Source organism: Psammomys obesus, unplaced genomic scaffold, assembly GCF_907164565.1.
Source record: "Psammomys obesus unplaced genomic scaffold, mPsaObe1.curated_primary_1811, whole genome shotgun sequence".
Classification (NCBI taxonomy): domain Eukaryota; kingdom Metazoa; phylum Chordata; class Mammalia; order Rodentia; family Muridae; genus Psammomys; species Psammomys obesus.
The window spans coordinates 13,205,690-13,223,143 of NW_026596079.1; positions in this window are offsets into that span (position 1 = coordinate 13,205,690).

Below are 17,454 nucleotides of genomic sequence, written 5' to 3' on the forward strand. Positions count from 1 at the left end.
GCACAGCAGAAGTAATACATTCGTTTTCCAAGTAGATGGAGAATTAATTTATTTCTATATTTTTTTTACTATGAAAAAAATGGAAGAAATATTGTACTTTTTGCACACAGGAATTTTTCAAGGGATATGTTATTGGAAGTAGTAACAAGTTTGTTAGAAATATGTATTGTTGATGCTGCTGCTGCACAGGATTAAATCATTCCTGAAGGTAGTACCATATGTCTCAAGACATATTTTGAGGTAAAGTCAAGTACCTTCAAGCTTCAGCACCCCATTCTCATAGAATATAGTAAACCCCTGTCTTAATGACCTTCAACTTTCCATTGTCTTCCTGCAACAGTCAGACAATAGCCATTTAAAGACCCTCGTGTGCTGAAAAAGTAAGAGTGTTCTGAAGAGGTTACTTGCAATGATGCCAAAGAAAATGTCTGTTAGCCAGTGCAGAAATGATGGAGGAAGAAGGGTTTCTCAAAGGGGGGTTGTCGAGAGAACGCTGAACAATATTTGACTTCAAAGAAACATATAGAGACAGGTGCTCTGTTTTGGCATAGACAGTTTTGTCCTCCATATACTTTCTGCAGATGTGTTGGTGATGCTGTGGTCAGGGACCACTTCCCTCTTGGTATACAACTCCAAGATCTGACTGACAAAAAGATCTTTTAGGCCAACTGCAAATGCAATAATGAAGAATTTATTGAGTAATCATAGTAAATTCATTTTGAGCCACAGACTTGGGCCAAGGCAGAGGAAAGGAAATAGCAAAATGATAAATGAACAAAGAACCTTGCTTCATACTGTCATTGGAGTACTGAGTGTTTGGCATGAAATCCTATAGGCATAAGCTCTTTTAAGTTCTCTATAATCCATGTGATCTAAAACATCATACATGATTAGAATTAAAGTGGATGAGCCCATGTGATTGATTCCAAGCTTTCCGTCCTTTGAGTGTGTTCCTTGGATGCCGTGAATATTCTTTTCACCTGCAAAATGAAGGGATTTGAGTAAATAATATTCTTTACTAACTACAGACATGTTTCTTATTTTGCACTAACTTCTGCCTCAGCTTGTAGCCCATCACCTCCTGCCTGGACTACTGCAAAAGGCTATTGACTAGCTTCTCTGGCTTCAGTCTGTACAGTACTGTCAAAGGGATATTCTTACATATGGAGGTGAACCTTTAAAGAGGTCTTTTGATGTCAGTTAAAATTCATTCACATACCATGGAGAAGGTGGCTTATATAACTTCTTCCTGGTCTTCTGGATTCAAGTCAACTCCTTCCCAAATGTCTATACTAAAGTGGACCACACTGTTCCTTGAATCTTTGCTTCTTACACTTCTACTGTTAGGAATTTGCAATCAGAGCATGGAATATCTCACAAAAGTTCCTGTAGCTTATTTGCCTTGGAGAATAATTAGCATCGATTGATGCTATAGAGTTGAGTTTGTTTCTACATTATGAGATACAAAGATCTGTGTGGTAATCGTGGAAACACCTATCTTCTTAGAGGCTTTGCTGTGCTGTGCTTGGAGCTTAGATGACACCTAGATTTGCTAAGTAAAGCTGCTCTTTGGATGGAAACACTTGTTTAGAGACTAATCAATTAGGCTTCATAAATGAACCTTTAATTAAGAGGGGATCAAAGGAAATTGTAAAGCATAGGTGGAATTATAAAGATAACCATGACACAGAAAAAGGTCAAATGGGGATTATATGATCGAGATATACATAAAGTATGAGTAGTTGCGATGGTTTTTATAATATGACTGACTTCTCAGTGTAGAAGCAGAAAGAAGAACAAAATCAAGTGTCTTGAATACCATTCCACACATCTGCCAAACACTGTTGAGAAAAATGGAACTTACCAGTTCCCACCAGCATGGCAGTTTTTTTAGAATTTTTTTATTTTTTATTTTTTACTTTAAGTGGTAATAGTTAATGCGATAGGGAGAAGGAGAGATGTGAGTGTGAGGATCAAATCCATTAGTGACTGTCCTATGATCAGGTGGCTATCACCACTCTGTCACCTACTTTGTTAAAGAACAGGGCAGAAATGAAGTGTGAGGCTTTGCTCCCACATCACACCTGCTTAGCGGGCATTAGCAACTGATGTTGATATTGACTCACTAACTCCTCCCATGAAGCAAATGTAAATCAGCTGGAGATGGTTTCTGAGGTCTTACCACCTGAGAGTCCTTGTACCTTGGACACCCTGAAAATCTTACGAAAAACAAGGGGAGCTTTTGACATGTCATGGTTTCTCTGATTCTTTTTCCTTTTGTGTTGATCAGAGGAGGATGATTCCTCTCTAAGTTGTCACTCAAATGTCACATTAGAGTGACAGAGCAGAGGCCACTAGGAAACTTAGCATGGGCTTTCCATCAGGCATGATGTATGATGTTCACAGTGTAGATAGCTAATTCAGAAACGATCTTGACAGCGGGGAGATATTAAAACAATAAATAAGAACATAACATGAATCAAAAACCAAACTAAATCCGAAATCACCCAAAGTGCAGACGTACTTCCTTCAAAAGCGATACTCAGATAAAAGTCTGGTACTTTAACTAATATCAACACATGATGGGGAAAGACATCTTGCATACAAGTTCATCAGTAATAATAGGAGATAACCTGCATGTTCATTATAACTTTTCTCCAGCTTCTGCCTTCAGCATCTAACCTGTCATAGCCTCTGGGAAGTGTTAACACATGAGGCTGAAGCACGTAAGACACAGAGAACAATCCAATGTTCTAATTTAGACTCATTCTTCCCAGAGATGCAGTGTTTCTTGGGAGAGTATTAGACAATTTCTTAGTAGTTTCCAAATAATTGACACTTGCAAAACCCTGGAAAGGAAGGCAGAATGAAGAATGTTTCCCTATTAGAAGAAATTGATTCTCCATTTCCTCAGGAACGTTGTTGGAAATTTGCTATGTGTTGAGCTCTGACTTTGCAGATATGAACAGGACAGAACTTAGTAATGCCAGTGTAGAGGGGGAATAAACTGAAGTTGTTTTATGACGGTGCTGTGACTGGAACACATCGGTTGTATCTTTGTGTTGAGAATTCTGGTTGGGATCAGTTCAAGTTCCTGGCACACCAGCTTTCAATTCTTTCCAATATGCAACTACAGGTGAATTCTTTCTGGTTCCTATAATTCTGCTCAGGTTCCTCCCATTGTTAATACACCCAAGTTACTAACTCATTTCCCTATCTCAAATCTTAGGCTACGTATGAGTCCTTATCATACCAATACAACCTTCTGCCTGAGAATCATCTCAAAGCTAGAGTTTGGTTTTCTGGATTCCTTGTTTTATAATAAGTCTTTGAAGTTGGGGATTATGCCATATCCACATTTATAATGAGCTTCATTAAACAGCAAAGTTCTTGCCTGTTTCAATTTTCATATACACACATATGTAAGAATACACACATGTGATGTATATATCATAGGAAAAGCCTTACAAGTTGATTACAACATTTTGTTTTTGATTAAATTTTTATTTTTTATATTAATTACAGTTTATTCACTTTACATCCCAGCTATAGCCCCCTCCATTATTCTCTCCCAATCTCACCCTTCTTCCTCTCCTCCCATGCCCCTCTTCAAGTCCACTGATAAGGGAGGTCCTCCTCCCCTTCCATCTGACTCTAGCTTATCAGGGCTCATCAGGACTGGCTTCATTGTTCTCCTCTGTGGCCTGGCAAGGCAATTCACCCCTCAGGGGAAAGTGATCAAAGAGCCAGTCACTGAGTTCATGTCAGAGACAGTCCCTGTTCCCCTTCCTAGGGAAACTTGGATACTGAGCTGCCATGGGCTACATCTGAGCAAGGGTTCTAGGTTATATCCGTGTATGGTCCTTGGTTGGAGTATCAGTCTCAGAAAAGACCCCTGTGCCCAGATATTTTGTTTCTGTTGCTCTCCTTGTGGAGCTCCAGTCCCCTCCAGGTCTATCTCCCCCTTCTTTCATAAGATTCCCTGCACTCTGCCTAAAGTTTGGTTATTTTCAGTTTCTTTTCTTTTCTTTCGTTTTTTTTTTTTGTTTTTTTTTTTTTTTTGAAGGCTCCTATGAATGGCTCTCCAGTTACTGATGGTGGAGCTAGAAAACAGGTAATCACAGTAACTTTTATAGTTTTTATAGTTTTATAAATTTTTATAGTTTCCTGAGGATATTCATGAAAGAACACTTCTCCCTTCTGTTTGATTCTAAACTACTTCCATATCTTATGTATAGCACCAAGAGTGAAGAGTGATTCCTTTTGGAAGAAGAGCAAATTTAATTTTTTTTTAATTTTATTAATTACACTTTATTCACTTTGTATCTCCTCATAAGCCCCTCCCTCCTCCCCTCCAGGTCCCACCCTCCCCTCTCCCTTCTTCATGCATGCTCCTCCCCAAGTCCACTGATAGGGGAGGTCCTCCTCTTCTTCCTTCTAATCTTAGTCTATCAGATCTCATCAGGAGTGGCTGCATTGTCATCTTCTGTGGCCTGGTAAGGCTGCTCCCCCCTCAGGGGGAGGTGATCAAAGAACAGGCCAATCAGATTATGTCAGAGGCAGTCCCTCTTCCCATTACTATGGAACCCACTTGGACACTAAATTTTTATTTAATTTTTTTTCTTTACAACTTATTCATTATTTATCCCTATTGAAGCCCCCTCCCTCAACTCCCCTCAGCCCCACCCTCCCTCTTCCCATCATCCCCTTCCCCTAGTCCACTGAAAGGGGGAGTTCTTCCTTATTGTCATCTGCCCAGAGCTTGTTAAGTCTCATCAGGACTGCCTGGATCCTCTTCCTCTGTGGCCTGGCAAGGCTGCATCACCAGGGGGAAGTGATCAAAGAGCAGGCAGCAGAGTTCATGATAGAGGCAGCCCCTGCTCCCCTCACTCGGAGATGCAGATGGACACTGAGATGGGGATCTAGGTGCTCTGATTGCATGACCCTTGCTTGGTGCATCAGTCTCTGCATGACTCCCTGGGCTCAGATCCTTTAGCTTTGTTGGTTTCCTTGTGGGGCTCCTGTCCCCTCCATGTCCCTCTATCTCCACACCCTTCTTCTATAAGACTCCCTGTTCTCTGTCCAAAGTTTGACCAAGAGTGAAGAGCAGATTTTGAAAATAAGCTGTAAGCCTAAGATTTGACTATGTTAGGAGAGTTTTGGCATGAAGAGTTTTTTCTCCTCTGTTCAGAGAACAGTTAGGTGGGCATTTTCATGTGTTATTGAAATTTAGAGGCAAAGGAAAGAGGGGAGCCTGAGTCCTTTTGTTTTTCTCACATACCTGATCCCACATTCCTTTCTGTCCCAAAGAAATGGATGAGTTGTTTCCAGCTTCTGGCTATTACATATAAAGCTGCTACAAACATGATTGAGCAAATGTCCTTGTTGTGTACTTGAGCATCTTTTGGACATATACTTAGGAGTGGCATAACTGGATTTTGAGGTAGCACTATTCCTAATTGTCTGAGAAAGTACCAGATGAATTTCCAGAGTGGCTGTGCAAGTTTACATTCCCACCAGCAGTGGAGGAGGGTTCCCCTTTCTCTACATCCTCTCCAGCATGTGTTGTCACTTGAGTTTTTGATCTTAGTCATTCTGATGGGTGTAAGGTGAAATCTCAGAGTCATTTTTATTTGCATTTCCCTAAAGATTAAGGACATGGAGCATTTCCTTAAGTGTTTCTCTGCCATTCGATATTCCTCTATTGAGAATTCTCTGTTTAGCTCTGTACCCCATTTTATAATTGAATTACTTGATTTGTTACTTTTCAACTTCTTTTTATTTTATTTTATTTTATTAATTACACTTTATTCACTTTGTAGCACCCCTGTGGTTCTCTTCCTCCTCCCATCCCAATCCCTCCCTTCCTCCACCCTCTGCCTTCATGCCCCTTCTTAAGTCCACTGATAGGGAAGGACCTTCTTTCCTTCCTTCTGTTCCTAGTCAATTAGGTCCCATCAGGAGTGGCTGCCTTGTCTTCTTCTGTGGCCTGGTAATGCTGCTTCCCCCTGAGGGGGAGGTAATTAAAGAGCAGGCCAATCAGTTCATGTCAGAGACAGTCCCTGTTCCTATTACAATGGAACCCACTTGGATACTGAACTGCCATGGGTTACATCTGTGCAGGGGTCTTAGGTTATCTCCATGCATAGTCCTTGGTTGGAGTATCAGTCTCAGGAAAGACCCCTGTGCTCAGATTTTTTGGTTCTGTTGCTCTCCTTGTGGAGTTCCTGTCCTCTCCATATCTTACTGTTTCCCACTTTTTTCCTAAGATTCCCTGCACTCTGCCCAAAGGTTGCCCATAAGTCTCAGCATCTGCATTGATAGTCTGCAGGGCAGAGCTTTTCAGAGGTCCTCTGTGTCAGGTTCCTGACTTGTCCCCTCTTTTCTCCTTCTGATGTCCAGCCTCTTTGACTTTCTGGATAGGAATTGAGCATTTTAGCAAGAGTCCTCTCTCTTGATTTGTTTCTTTAAGTATACAGATTTTAGTAGGTTTATCCTATATGATACGTCTATATGAGTGAGTATATACCATGTGCATCTTTCTGCTTCAGGGATAGCTCACTCAGGATGATCTTTTCCAGATCCCACCATTTACCTGCAAATCTCATGATTTCCTTGTTTTTTATTGCTGAGTAATATTCCATTGTGTAGATATACCACAATTTGTGCATCCATTCCTCCACTGAGAGGCATCTGGGCTGTTTCCAGCTTCTGGCTATTACAAATAAAGCTGCTACAAACATGGTTGAGCAAATGTAACTCCTTTAGTTCTTTATATATACTGTATATTAGCCCTCTGTCAGAAACAGGGTTGGTGAAGGTCCGTTCCCAATCTGTAGGCAGTCATTTTTTTTCTGATGACAGTGTCCTTTGCTTTACAGAAGTTTTTCATTTTCATGAGGTCCCATTTATTGATTGTTGATCTTAGAGCCTGTGCTGGTGTTCTGTTCAGGAAGTTTTCTCCTGTGCCAATGAGTTCAAGGTTCTTCCCCACTTTTTCTTCTAAGAAGTTTAGTGTGTCTGGTTTTACATTGATGTCTTTGATCCACTTGGACTTTAGTTTTGTGCAGAGTGATAACCAGATGTCCCTCAACTGAGGAATGGATACAGAAACTGTGTTACATTTACACAATTGAATATTACTCAACAATAAAAAACAAGGAAATCATGAAATATTCAGGTAAATGGTGGGAATTGGTAAAGATCATCCTGAGTGAGGCATTCCAGAAGCAGAAAGACACACAGGGCATGTACTCACTCATAAGTGGATATTAGACATATAATATAGGATACACTCACTAAAATCTGTACATCTAATGAAAATAATCAAGAAGGAGGGCTGGCTAAAATGCTCAATCCCCATTCAGAAAGGCAAAGAGGATGGGCATCAGAAGAAGGAGAAAACAGGAAACAGGAGAGGAGCCTGCCGCAGAGGGCTTCTGAAAGGCTCTACCCTGCAGGGTATCAAAGCAGATGCTGAGACTCATGGCCAACCTTTGGGCAGAGTGCAGGGAACCTTATGAAAGAAGTACAAAATAATAAGCCCTGGAGAGGACAGGAACTCCACAAGGAGAGCAACAGAACCAAATAATCTGGGCACAGGGGTCTTTTTTGAGACGGATACTCCAACCAAGGACCATGCATGGAGATAACCTACAACCCCTTCACAGATGTAGCCCATGGCAGTTCAGGACCCAAGTGGGTTCCATAGTAATGTGGACAGGAACTGTCTCTGACATGAACTGATTGGCCTGCTCTTTGATCACCTCCTCCTGAGGGGGAGCAGCCTCACCAGGACACAGAGCAAGACCATGCAGCCACTCCTAAAGAGATCTGATAGACTAGCATCAGAAGGAAGGAGAGGAAGACCTCCCCTATTAGTGGACTTGGGGAGGGGCATGGGTGAAGAAGGGGGAGGGAAGATGGGATTGGGAGTGGATGAGGGAGGGAACTACAGGGGGGATACAAAGTGAGTAACTTGTAATTAATATAAAAAAAGAAATGGGTAAGACATTTTTTACAGTCTTATTCACTAAAAACAGGATGGAATAATAAGGCCTGATGTGTGCCATTTCTAGTTGGTTTTCTGGAAATAGAACTAATGGCTCATACAAGTGTTTCCTTTTTAGGCTGTGTGGAACCTTAAGGTTTTTAAGGCAATCATCATCCAATAAAGTGATCATGAAAATGGTGTAATTCTGCATGTATGGCCTTAATTATCACTAGTTCTTGGAGGAGATGAAATTGTCTGCACACACACACACACACACACACACACACACACACACACACACACATAGTATTCTTCTCCTCATACATTACATCTGACCTCAGTTTCTAGTTTCCTCTCCCTCAACTCACAGTCCTTCCCCCACCTCCCCTCTTCTTCAGATTCACTCCTCCTCTGCTTCACCTCAGAAAAAAGCCAGCCCTCCAGAGATACTGATCAACACTGCTGCAAAATTTACAATAAGACTAGGCACATACCCTTGTATCAAAGCTGGATGAGGCAACCCCGAGGGAGAAAAAAGGTCACAAGTGCAGGCAAAAGAATCAGAGACACCCACACACTCAGTGTTAGGAGTCCCACAGAACAGCAAGCTATTCAACCATAACATATATGCAGAGCTCCCAGCTCAGACCTATGCCGGCTCCATGCTTGTCAGTTCAGTCTCTGTGAGGCCTTATGAGCTCTGTTTAGTTGATTCTGTGGGTCATGTTCTAATGTTTTTCATGAAAGTTGCCTTTTTTTAAAAAAAAATTGGAAATCAATCTAGTGCTTTCTCATACAATTAGGAATAGTGCTTCCTCAATATCCAGCTATACCACTCCAGGCATATATCCAAAATATGCTCGAGTACACAACAAGGACATTAGTTCAACCATGTTTGTAGCAGCTTTATTCGTAATAGCCAGAACCTGGAAACAACCCAGATGTCTCTCAATGGAAGAATGAATACAGAAATTGTGGTACATTTACACAGTGGAATACTATTCAGCAATTAAAAACAAGGAAATCATGAAATTTGCAGGCAAATGGTGAGATGTAGAAAAGATCATCCTGAGTGAGGTATCCCAGAAGCAGAAAGACACACATGATATATACTCACTTATAAGTGGATAATAGACCTATAAGATAAGACAGCATAAACATACTAAAATCTGTACACCTAAAGAAGATAAACAAGAAAGAGGACCCAGGGTAAGAAGATCAATCCTTACTTAGAAAGACAAATAGGAAGGACATTGGAAGTAGGAGAAAACTAGAAGCAGGATAGGAGCCTACCATAGAGGGCCTCTGAAAAATTCTACCTAATAGTGTATCAAAGCAGATGCTGAGACTAATGGCCAAACTTTGGTCAGAGTACAGGGAATCATATGAAAGAAGAGAGATTTAGTAAGACATGGAGAGAACCAAATACATCTGGGCAAAGGGGCTTGTCTGAGACTGATTCTCCAACCAGGGACCATGCATGGATATAACCTAGAACCCATGCTCAGAAGGAGCCTATGGCAGCTCAGTATGCAAGTGGGTACCCTAGTAAGGGGAACAGGGACTGTCTTTGGCATGAAGTCTATGGCTAGCTCCTTGACTCCCCTCCCCCCAGCCCCCTGTGGGAGGAGCAGCCTAGCTAGGCCACAGAGGAGGACATTGCAGCCAGTCCTGTTGAGACCTGATAAGCTAGGTCAGACAGAAGGGGAGGATGACCTCCCCTATAAGTGGACTTAGAGAGGGGCAAGGAGGAGATGAGGGAAGGAGGGTGGGATTGGGAGGGAGGGTGAGGGAGAGGGCTACAGCTGGGACACTAAGTAAATAAACTGTAATTAATATAAGAAATAAGAAATTATATCAAAAAATTATTATTATCATTTATTACAATTTATTCAATTTGTATCCTGGCTGTGGCCCCCTCTCTTGTCTCCTCCCAATCCCATCCTCCTCCTCCAATGCTCCTCTCCTAGTCCATTGATAGAGGAGGTCCTCCTCCCCTGGTATTTGACCCTAGCCTATGAGGTATCATCAGGACTGGTTTCATTGTCTTCCTTTGTGGCATGGCAAGGCTGCACCCCTCAGGGAGCTATGATCAGAGAGCTTGCCACTGAGTTCATGTCAGAGAAATTCCCTGCTCCCCTTACTAGGGGCCCCACTTGGAGACTGAGTCTATGGGCTACATCTGAGCAAATGTTTTAGGTCCTCTCCATGTATTGTCCTTGACTGGAATATTATTCTTTTCAGGACCCCCAAGGCTCAGTTTTTATGACACTGTTGGTTTTCTTTTGGAACCCCTTTCCCCTCCAGGTCTTTCTATATCCCCGCTTTTTGTTAATATTCTCTGCACTCTGCCCAAAATTTGGCTATGAATCTCAGTCTCTGCTTTGATACCTCAATCAGTAGAGTCTTTTAGAGGCCCTCTGTGGTAGGCTCCTGTCCTTTTCCCTTTTTTCTCTTGCTTCTGATGTCTGTTGCGTTTGTCCTTCTGAATTAGGATTGAACATCTTCCATAGGGTCTTCCTTGTTTGGATTTTTTTTTTAATTTTTATTTAACTTTTATTAATTACACTTTGTTCATTTTGTATCCCCCCCATAAGCCCTTCCCTCCTCCCCTCCCGATCCCACCCTCCCTCACCTTTCTGCATGCATGCCCCTCCCCAAGTCCACTGATAGGGGAGGTTCTCCTCTCTTTCTTTCTGATCTTAGTCTATCAGTTCTCATAAGAAGTGTCTGCATTGTCATCTTCTGTGGCCTGGTAAGGCTGCTCCCCCCTCAGGGGGAGGTGATCAAAGCAGGCCAATCAGATTATGTCAGAGGCAGTCCCTCTTCCCATTATTATGTAACCCACTTGGACACTGAACTGCCATGGGCTACATCTATGCAGGGGTTCTAGGTTATCTCCATGAATAGTCCTTGGTTGGAGTATGAGTCTCTGGGAAGCTCCCTGTGTTCAAATTATGCAAAAGACAAAAGGGCTGAGAAAGAAATTAGGGAAACAACACCCTTCACAATAGCCACAAATGACATAAAGTACCTTGGTGTAACCCTAACCAAGCAAGTCAAAGACTTGTATGAAAAAAATTTCAAGTCTCTGAAGAAAGAATTAGAAGAAGATATGAGAAGATTGAAATATCTCCCATGCTCATGGCTTGGCAGGATTAACATAGTAAAAATGGCCATCTCACCAAAAGCAATCTACAGATTTAATGCAATTCCCATCAAATTGCCAACACAATTCTTTACAGACCTGGAAAGAAAAATTCCCAACTTCCTATGGAATAACAAGAAACCGAGAATTGCTAAAATAATCCTCTACAATAAAAGATCTTCTGGAGGTATCTCCATCCCTGATCTCAAGCTGTACTATAGAGCAACAGTTATAAAAACTGCAAGGTACTGGCATAGAAACAGAATGGTGGATCAATGGAACCGAACAGAAGACCCAGAAATAAACCCAGACACTTACGGACACCTGATTTTTGACAAAGATGCCAAAACCATACAATGGAAAAAAGATAGCATCTTCAACAAATGGTGCTGGTCCAACTGGATGTCTACATGTGGAAAAATGAAAATAGATCCATACTCATCACCCTGCACAAAACTGAAGTCCAAGTGGATCAAAGACCTCAACATAAAACCAGACACATTAAATCGGCTAGAAAAAAAGTGGGGAGTACCCTAGAACCCATTGGTGCTGGAAAAAACTTCCTGAACAGAACACCAACAGCACAGGCTCTAAGAGGAACAATCAATAAATGGGACCTCATGAAACTGAAAAGCTTTTGTTTGGATTCTTTAGAAGTATAAAGTTTCGTATGTTTATTCTATATCATATGCCTTATATCCACTTATGAGTGAGTATAAAACATGCGTGTCTTTCTGCTTCTGAGTTAACTCACTTAAGATAGGCTTTTCTAGTTCCCACCATTTCCCTGCAAATTTCATGATTTCCTTGTTTTTAATAGATAATTAGTACTCCCTTGTGTAAATGTACCACAATTTCTGTATTCGTTTCTCAACTGAGGTACATCTAGGTTGTTTCCAGATTCTGTTTATTATGATGCTTCAAACATGGTAGAGCAAAAGTCCTTGTTGTATATTTGAAGATATTTTGGGTATATGCCTAGGATTGGTATAACTGAACCTTGAGGTAACACTATTCCCAGTTTTCTGAGAAAGCACCAGATTGATTTCCAAAGTGGTTGTATAAGTTTACATTCCCACGAGCAATGGAGAAGGGTTACCCTTTTTCTCCATATCCTCTCCAGCATGTGTTGTCATTTGAGTTTTTTTTTTATTAATTACACTTTATTCATTTTGTATCCCCCCATAAGCCCCTCCCGCCTCCCCTGCCAATCCCACCCTCCCTCCTCTTTCTGCATGCATGCCCCTCCCCAAGTCCACTGATAGGGGAGGTTCTCCTCTTCTTTCTCATCTTAGTCTATCAGTTCTCATCAAAAGTGGCTGCATTGTCCTCTACTGTGGCCTGGTAAGGCTGCTCCCCCCTCAGGGGGAAGTGATCAACGAGCAGGCCAATCAGATTATGTCAGAGGCAGTCCCTCTTCCCATTACTATGTAACCCACTTGGACACTGAACTGCCATGGGCTACACCTGTGCAGGGGTTCCAGGTCATCTCCACGAATAGTCCTTGGTTGGAGTATGAGTCTCTGGGAAGTTCCCTGTATTCAAATTATTAATTACACTTTATTCACTTTGTATTCCCCATAAGCCTCTCCTCCTCCCCTCCCAATCCCACCCTCCCACTCCCTTCTTCACTCATGCCTCTCTTCAAGTCCACTGATAGGGGAGGTCCTCATCTCCTTCCTTCTGATCTTAGTCTATCAGATCTCATCAGGAGTGGCTGTATTGTCATCTTCTGTGGCCTGGTAAGGCTGCTCACCCCTCAGGGGGAGGTGATCAAAGAACAGGCCAATCAGATTATGTCAGAGGCAGTCTCTCTTCCCATTACTATGGAACCCACTTGGACACTAAACTACCATGGGCTACATCCGTGCAGGGGTTCTAGGTTATCTCCATGCCTGGTACTTGGTTGGAGTATGAGTCTCTGAAAAGACCCCTGTGTTCAAATTTTCTGGTTCTGTTGCTCTCCTTGTGGAGGTCCTGTCCACTCCAGATCTTACTATTTCCCACTTCTTACATAAGATTCCATGCACATTGCTCAACAGTTGGCCATTAGCCTCAGCATCTGCTTTAATAGTCAGCAGGGCAGAGCCTTTCAGAGGCCCTCTGTCACTTGAGTTCTTGATGTTAGCATTCTGATCAGTGTAAGGTGAAACCTCAGGGTTTTGTTTTTGTATTTGATTTGCATCTCCCTGATGACTAAGGACATTTCTTTAAGCGTTTTTCTTCCTTTTGATATTCCTTTATTGATAATTCTCTGTTTAGCTCTGTACCCCGTTTTTTAAATTGGATTACTTGATTTGCTGCTGTTTAACTTCTCGAGTTCATTATATATTCTGGATATAAGTCCTCTATCAAATATAGGGTTGGTGAAGCTCCTTTTCCAGTCTGTAGGCTGTCGTTTTGTTCTGACAACAGTGGCTTTTGCTTTACAGAAGCTTTTAAGTTTCATGAGATCCCATTTATTGATTGTTGCTCTTAGAGCCTCTGATGTTGTTGTTCTGTTCAGGAAGTTGTCTCCTGTGCCAATGAGTTCAAGGCTCTTCTCCAGTCTTCCTTCTAAGAAGTTTAGTGTGTCTGGTTTTATATTGAGGTCTTTGATCCACTTGGACTTTAGTTTTGTGCAGGGTGATAAATATGGATCTATTTGCATTTTCCACATGTACACATTCAGTTAGACCAGCACAATTTGTTGAAGATGCTATATTTTTTTCTATTGTATTGTTTTGGCTTTTTTGTCAAAAATCAAGTGTTTGTAAGTGTGTGGATTTGTTTCTGGGTCTTCTATTGGATTCCATTGATCCACCATTATGTTTCTATACTAGTACCAGGCAATTTTTATTACTATTGCTCTATAGTATAGCTTTAGATCAGGGATGGAGATACCTCCAGAAGATATGTTATTTTACAGGATTGTTTTAGCAATTTTGAAAACCTGCCTGTTTTTAAAGGCTGAAACATATTAAAATTTTAGGAGCATCACATAGTTCCTTTTCATAGAAATTGAACAACTTGAGCTCATGTACCCAAATTTCTTGGAGAACATGCAGATCAGATCTCTTTCATTTCTCTGTAATATATGTAGATAAGGTAGTTAGGCTATAGCTTAAAGTATTAACTATCATTCCCTTTCCTCATGGTGCTTGTAAAACCATGAACTGATGTCTTTTCAAACTTGGTTGGATATTAATAGCTTTCAAGGGTTCCATGGTAGTTATCATTTTCAGGAGATTAAGTTTATAACTATATATATATGGTTTAGCATCATTAGAAATGTCTAATTTCATGCTAAATCAATGTATCCCTAAAGGATTACATACTGCTAAAACAGTGTCTGTGGAGAACTGGTACAGATCATTGCAGCCACCAGCACCCAACATCCATTCACGCTTCAGATGATAGAGCAATGACTTATAATGGGGACACATGCTCAGCCTCCAGTCATGTTTAATATTTAGAGATACTTTCAATTGTTACACTTGGGGAGGAGCTGTTTTAGTATATTAGAACCCAGGGTGATGCTTTACCTTTCCCACTGCACAGGAAAGCCTTCCATAATAAGGAACTTATGCAGACCAAGTATGTCAACACTATTGAACTTGTGAGACTTTGAGATAGGTATATTTCATGGAATTTCATATGAAACATACGGTTTTCATTTATTATTAGAGACAGAATCTGGAATGGCCCTTTGGCAAGCTATTTCATGCCTGACTACTTTGGAATAAGGGCTTCCCTTAGCTTGTATTCCTTTGGAAGCAAACTCTAAGATGTGGGGTAGTAGACAGAAGGTATTAGTTTAGGCCCTTGGGATCAATGAGACTGGGTGGAGGGAGATGATGAACTATCTGGACTGTTGCAAACACCATAGATAAGATTAACCCCCTCAGAGTAGTTTCTAATTGGAGTATGAGTTCAAGTTTACCCAAAGGGACATTATTATTTGGGGGGTATTTTCATTTTTTAATTTTTTTTTACAATATATTAACTTTGTATCCCAGCTGTAGCCCCTCTCTCATCACCTCTCAATCCTGCCCTCTCCCTTGATTCTCCTCCCATGCCCCTCCCCTAGTCCAGAAACATTATTTTAAAAGGAGTTGAAACACACACTGATGGTTACTCACAGGCAAGGGGACACCTCCATGCAGCTTATGTGGAAGCTGCTGAGTGCATCAGAACCTTCTCCACAGGACTGAATACAGGTAGAGGTAACCCCTCTATTATACAACCCAAGGAGTCACTTGTAATTTTATTTCTGCAAAATTCAACTTACAAGGCTCGTCAGTGAGATTTTTTATGTATAGAAAATTTATTCAAGGCTGCATAGAATGTGTTGAGCAACATTTTTAGTAGACTGCAAATCACTTGTCTCTATCACTGTGCCATTTTTTTTGGTCTACGACCATTACTTCCTGTTCCCTCTTCTTCTTTCCCCTCCTTACTTTTTTATTGTTTATTTTTATTTGTTTTTTACTTTTATTATTAGTTACATTTTATTAACTCTGTATCCCAGCTGTATCCCACTCCGTCATTTCCTCCTAATTCCACCCTCCCTCCCTCATCTCCTCCCTGCCCCTTTCAAAGTCCACTGATTGGGGAGGACCTCCTCCCCTTTCAACTGGTACTGGTTTATCAGGTATCTTCAGGACTGTCTGCAAAGTCCTTCTCTGTGGCCTAGCAGGACTGCTCCTCCCTTAGGGGGTGGGGAGGTCAAAGAGCATGCCATTGAGGTCATGTCAGAAATATTCCCTGTTCGCCTTTCTAGGGTAAACCAATTGGTTACTGAGCTACCATGGGCTACATCTGAAAAGAGGCTCTAGGTTATCCATTCATGGTCCTTGGTGGAGTATCAGTCTCAGAAAAGACCCCTGTGCCCAGATATTTTTGGTCCTTGTGGAGCTCCTATACTTTCCAAGTCATACTAACTCCCCCTTCTTTCATATGATTCCCTGAACTCTGCTGAAGGTTTGGTTATGAGTCTTGGTATCTGCTTTGATACACTGCTAGATAGGGTCTTTCAGGGGCCCTCTGTGGTAGGCTTCTGTCCTGTTACTTGTTTTCTCCTATATCCAATGCACATCCCATTTGTCTTTCTGAGGACTGATCATCTTATCCGAGGTCTTTCTTGTTTATCTTCTTTAGGTGTATAGATTTTGTTATGTTTATCATATATTATAGGTCTATATGAGTGAGTATAAACCATGTTTGTCTTTCTCCTTCTGAGATACCTCACTCAGAATGATTTTTTCTAGATCCCACCATTTGCCTGCAAATTTCATGATTTCCTTGTTTTTGTTTGCTGAATAGTATTCCATTGTGTAAAAATACCACAATTTCTGTATCCATTCCTCCGTTGAGGGACATCTGGGTTGTTTCCAGGTTCTGACTATTACAAATAAAGCTGCTACAAACATGGTTGAACAAATGTCCTTGTTGTGTACTTGAGCAAATTTTGGGTATATGCCTAGGAGTGTTATAGCTGGGTCTTGAGGAAGCACTATTCCTTAATTTCTGAGAAAGTGCCAGCCAGATTGATTTCCAAAGTGATTATACCAGTTTACATTCCCACCAGCAATGGAGGAGGGTTCCCCTTTCTCCATAACCTCTCCAGCCTGTGTTATCATTTGAGTTTTTGATTTTAGCCATTTTGATGCATATAAGATGAAATCTCAGGGTTTTTTTTATTTGCATCTCTCTGATGGCAAGGATGTCGAGAATCTCTTTAAGTGTTTCTCTGCCATTCTATATTCCTCTCCAGAGAATTCTCTGTTTAGCTCTGTACCCCATTTTTTAATTGGATTGCTTGATTTATTGCTTTTTACTTCTTTTGTTCTTTATATATTCTTGATATTAGCCCTCTGTCAGATATAGGGTTGGTGAAAATCATTTCCCAGTTTGTAGGCTGTTGTTTTGTTCTGACAACAGTGTCTTTTGCTTTACAGAAGCTCCTCAGTTTCATGAGGTCCTATTTATTGATTATTGCTCTTAGAGCCTGTGCTGTTGTTGTTCTGTTCAGGAAGTTGTCTCCTGTGCCAATGAGTTCTAGGCTATTCCCCACTTTTTCTTCTAACTAACTTAGAGTATCTGGTTTTATGTCGATGTCTTTGATCCACTTGGACTTTAGTTTTGTGCAGGGTGATAAATATGGATATATTTTCATTTTTCTTCATGTAGCTATCCAGTTGGACCAGCACCATTTGTTGAAGATGCTGTCTTTTTTCTATTGAATGATTTTGGCTGCTTTGTCAAAAATCAAGTATTCATAGATGTGTGTGTTTATTTCTGGGTGTTCTATTTAGTTCCATTGATCCTCCTT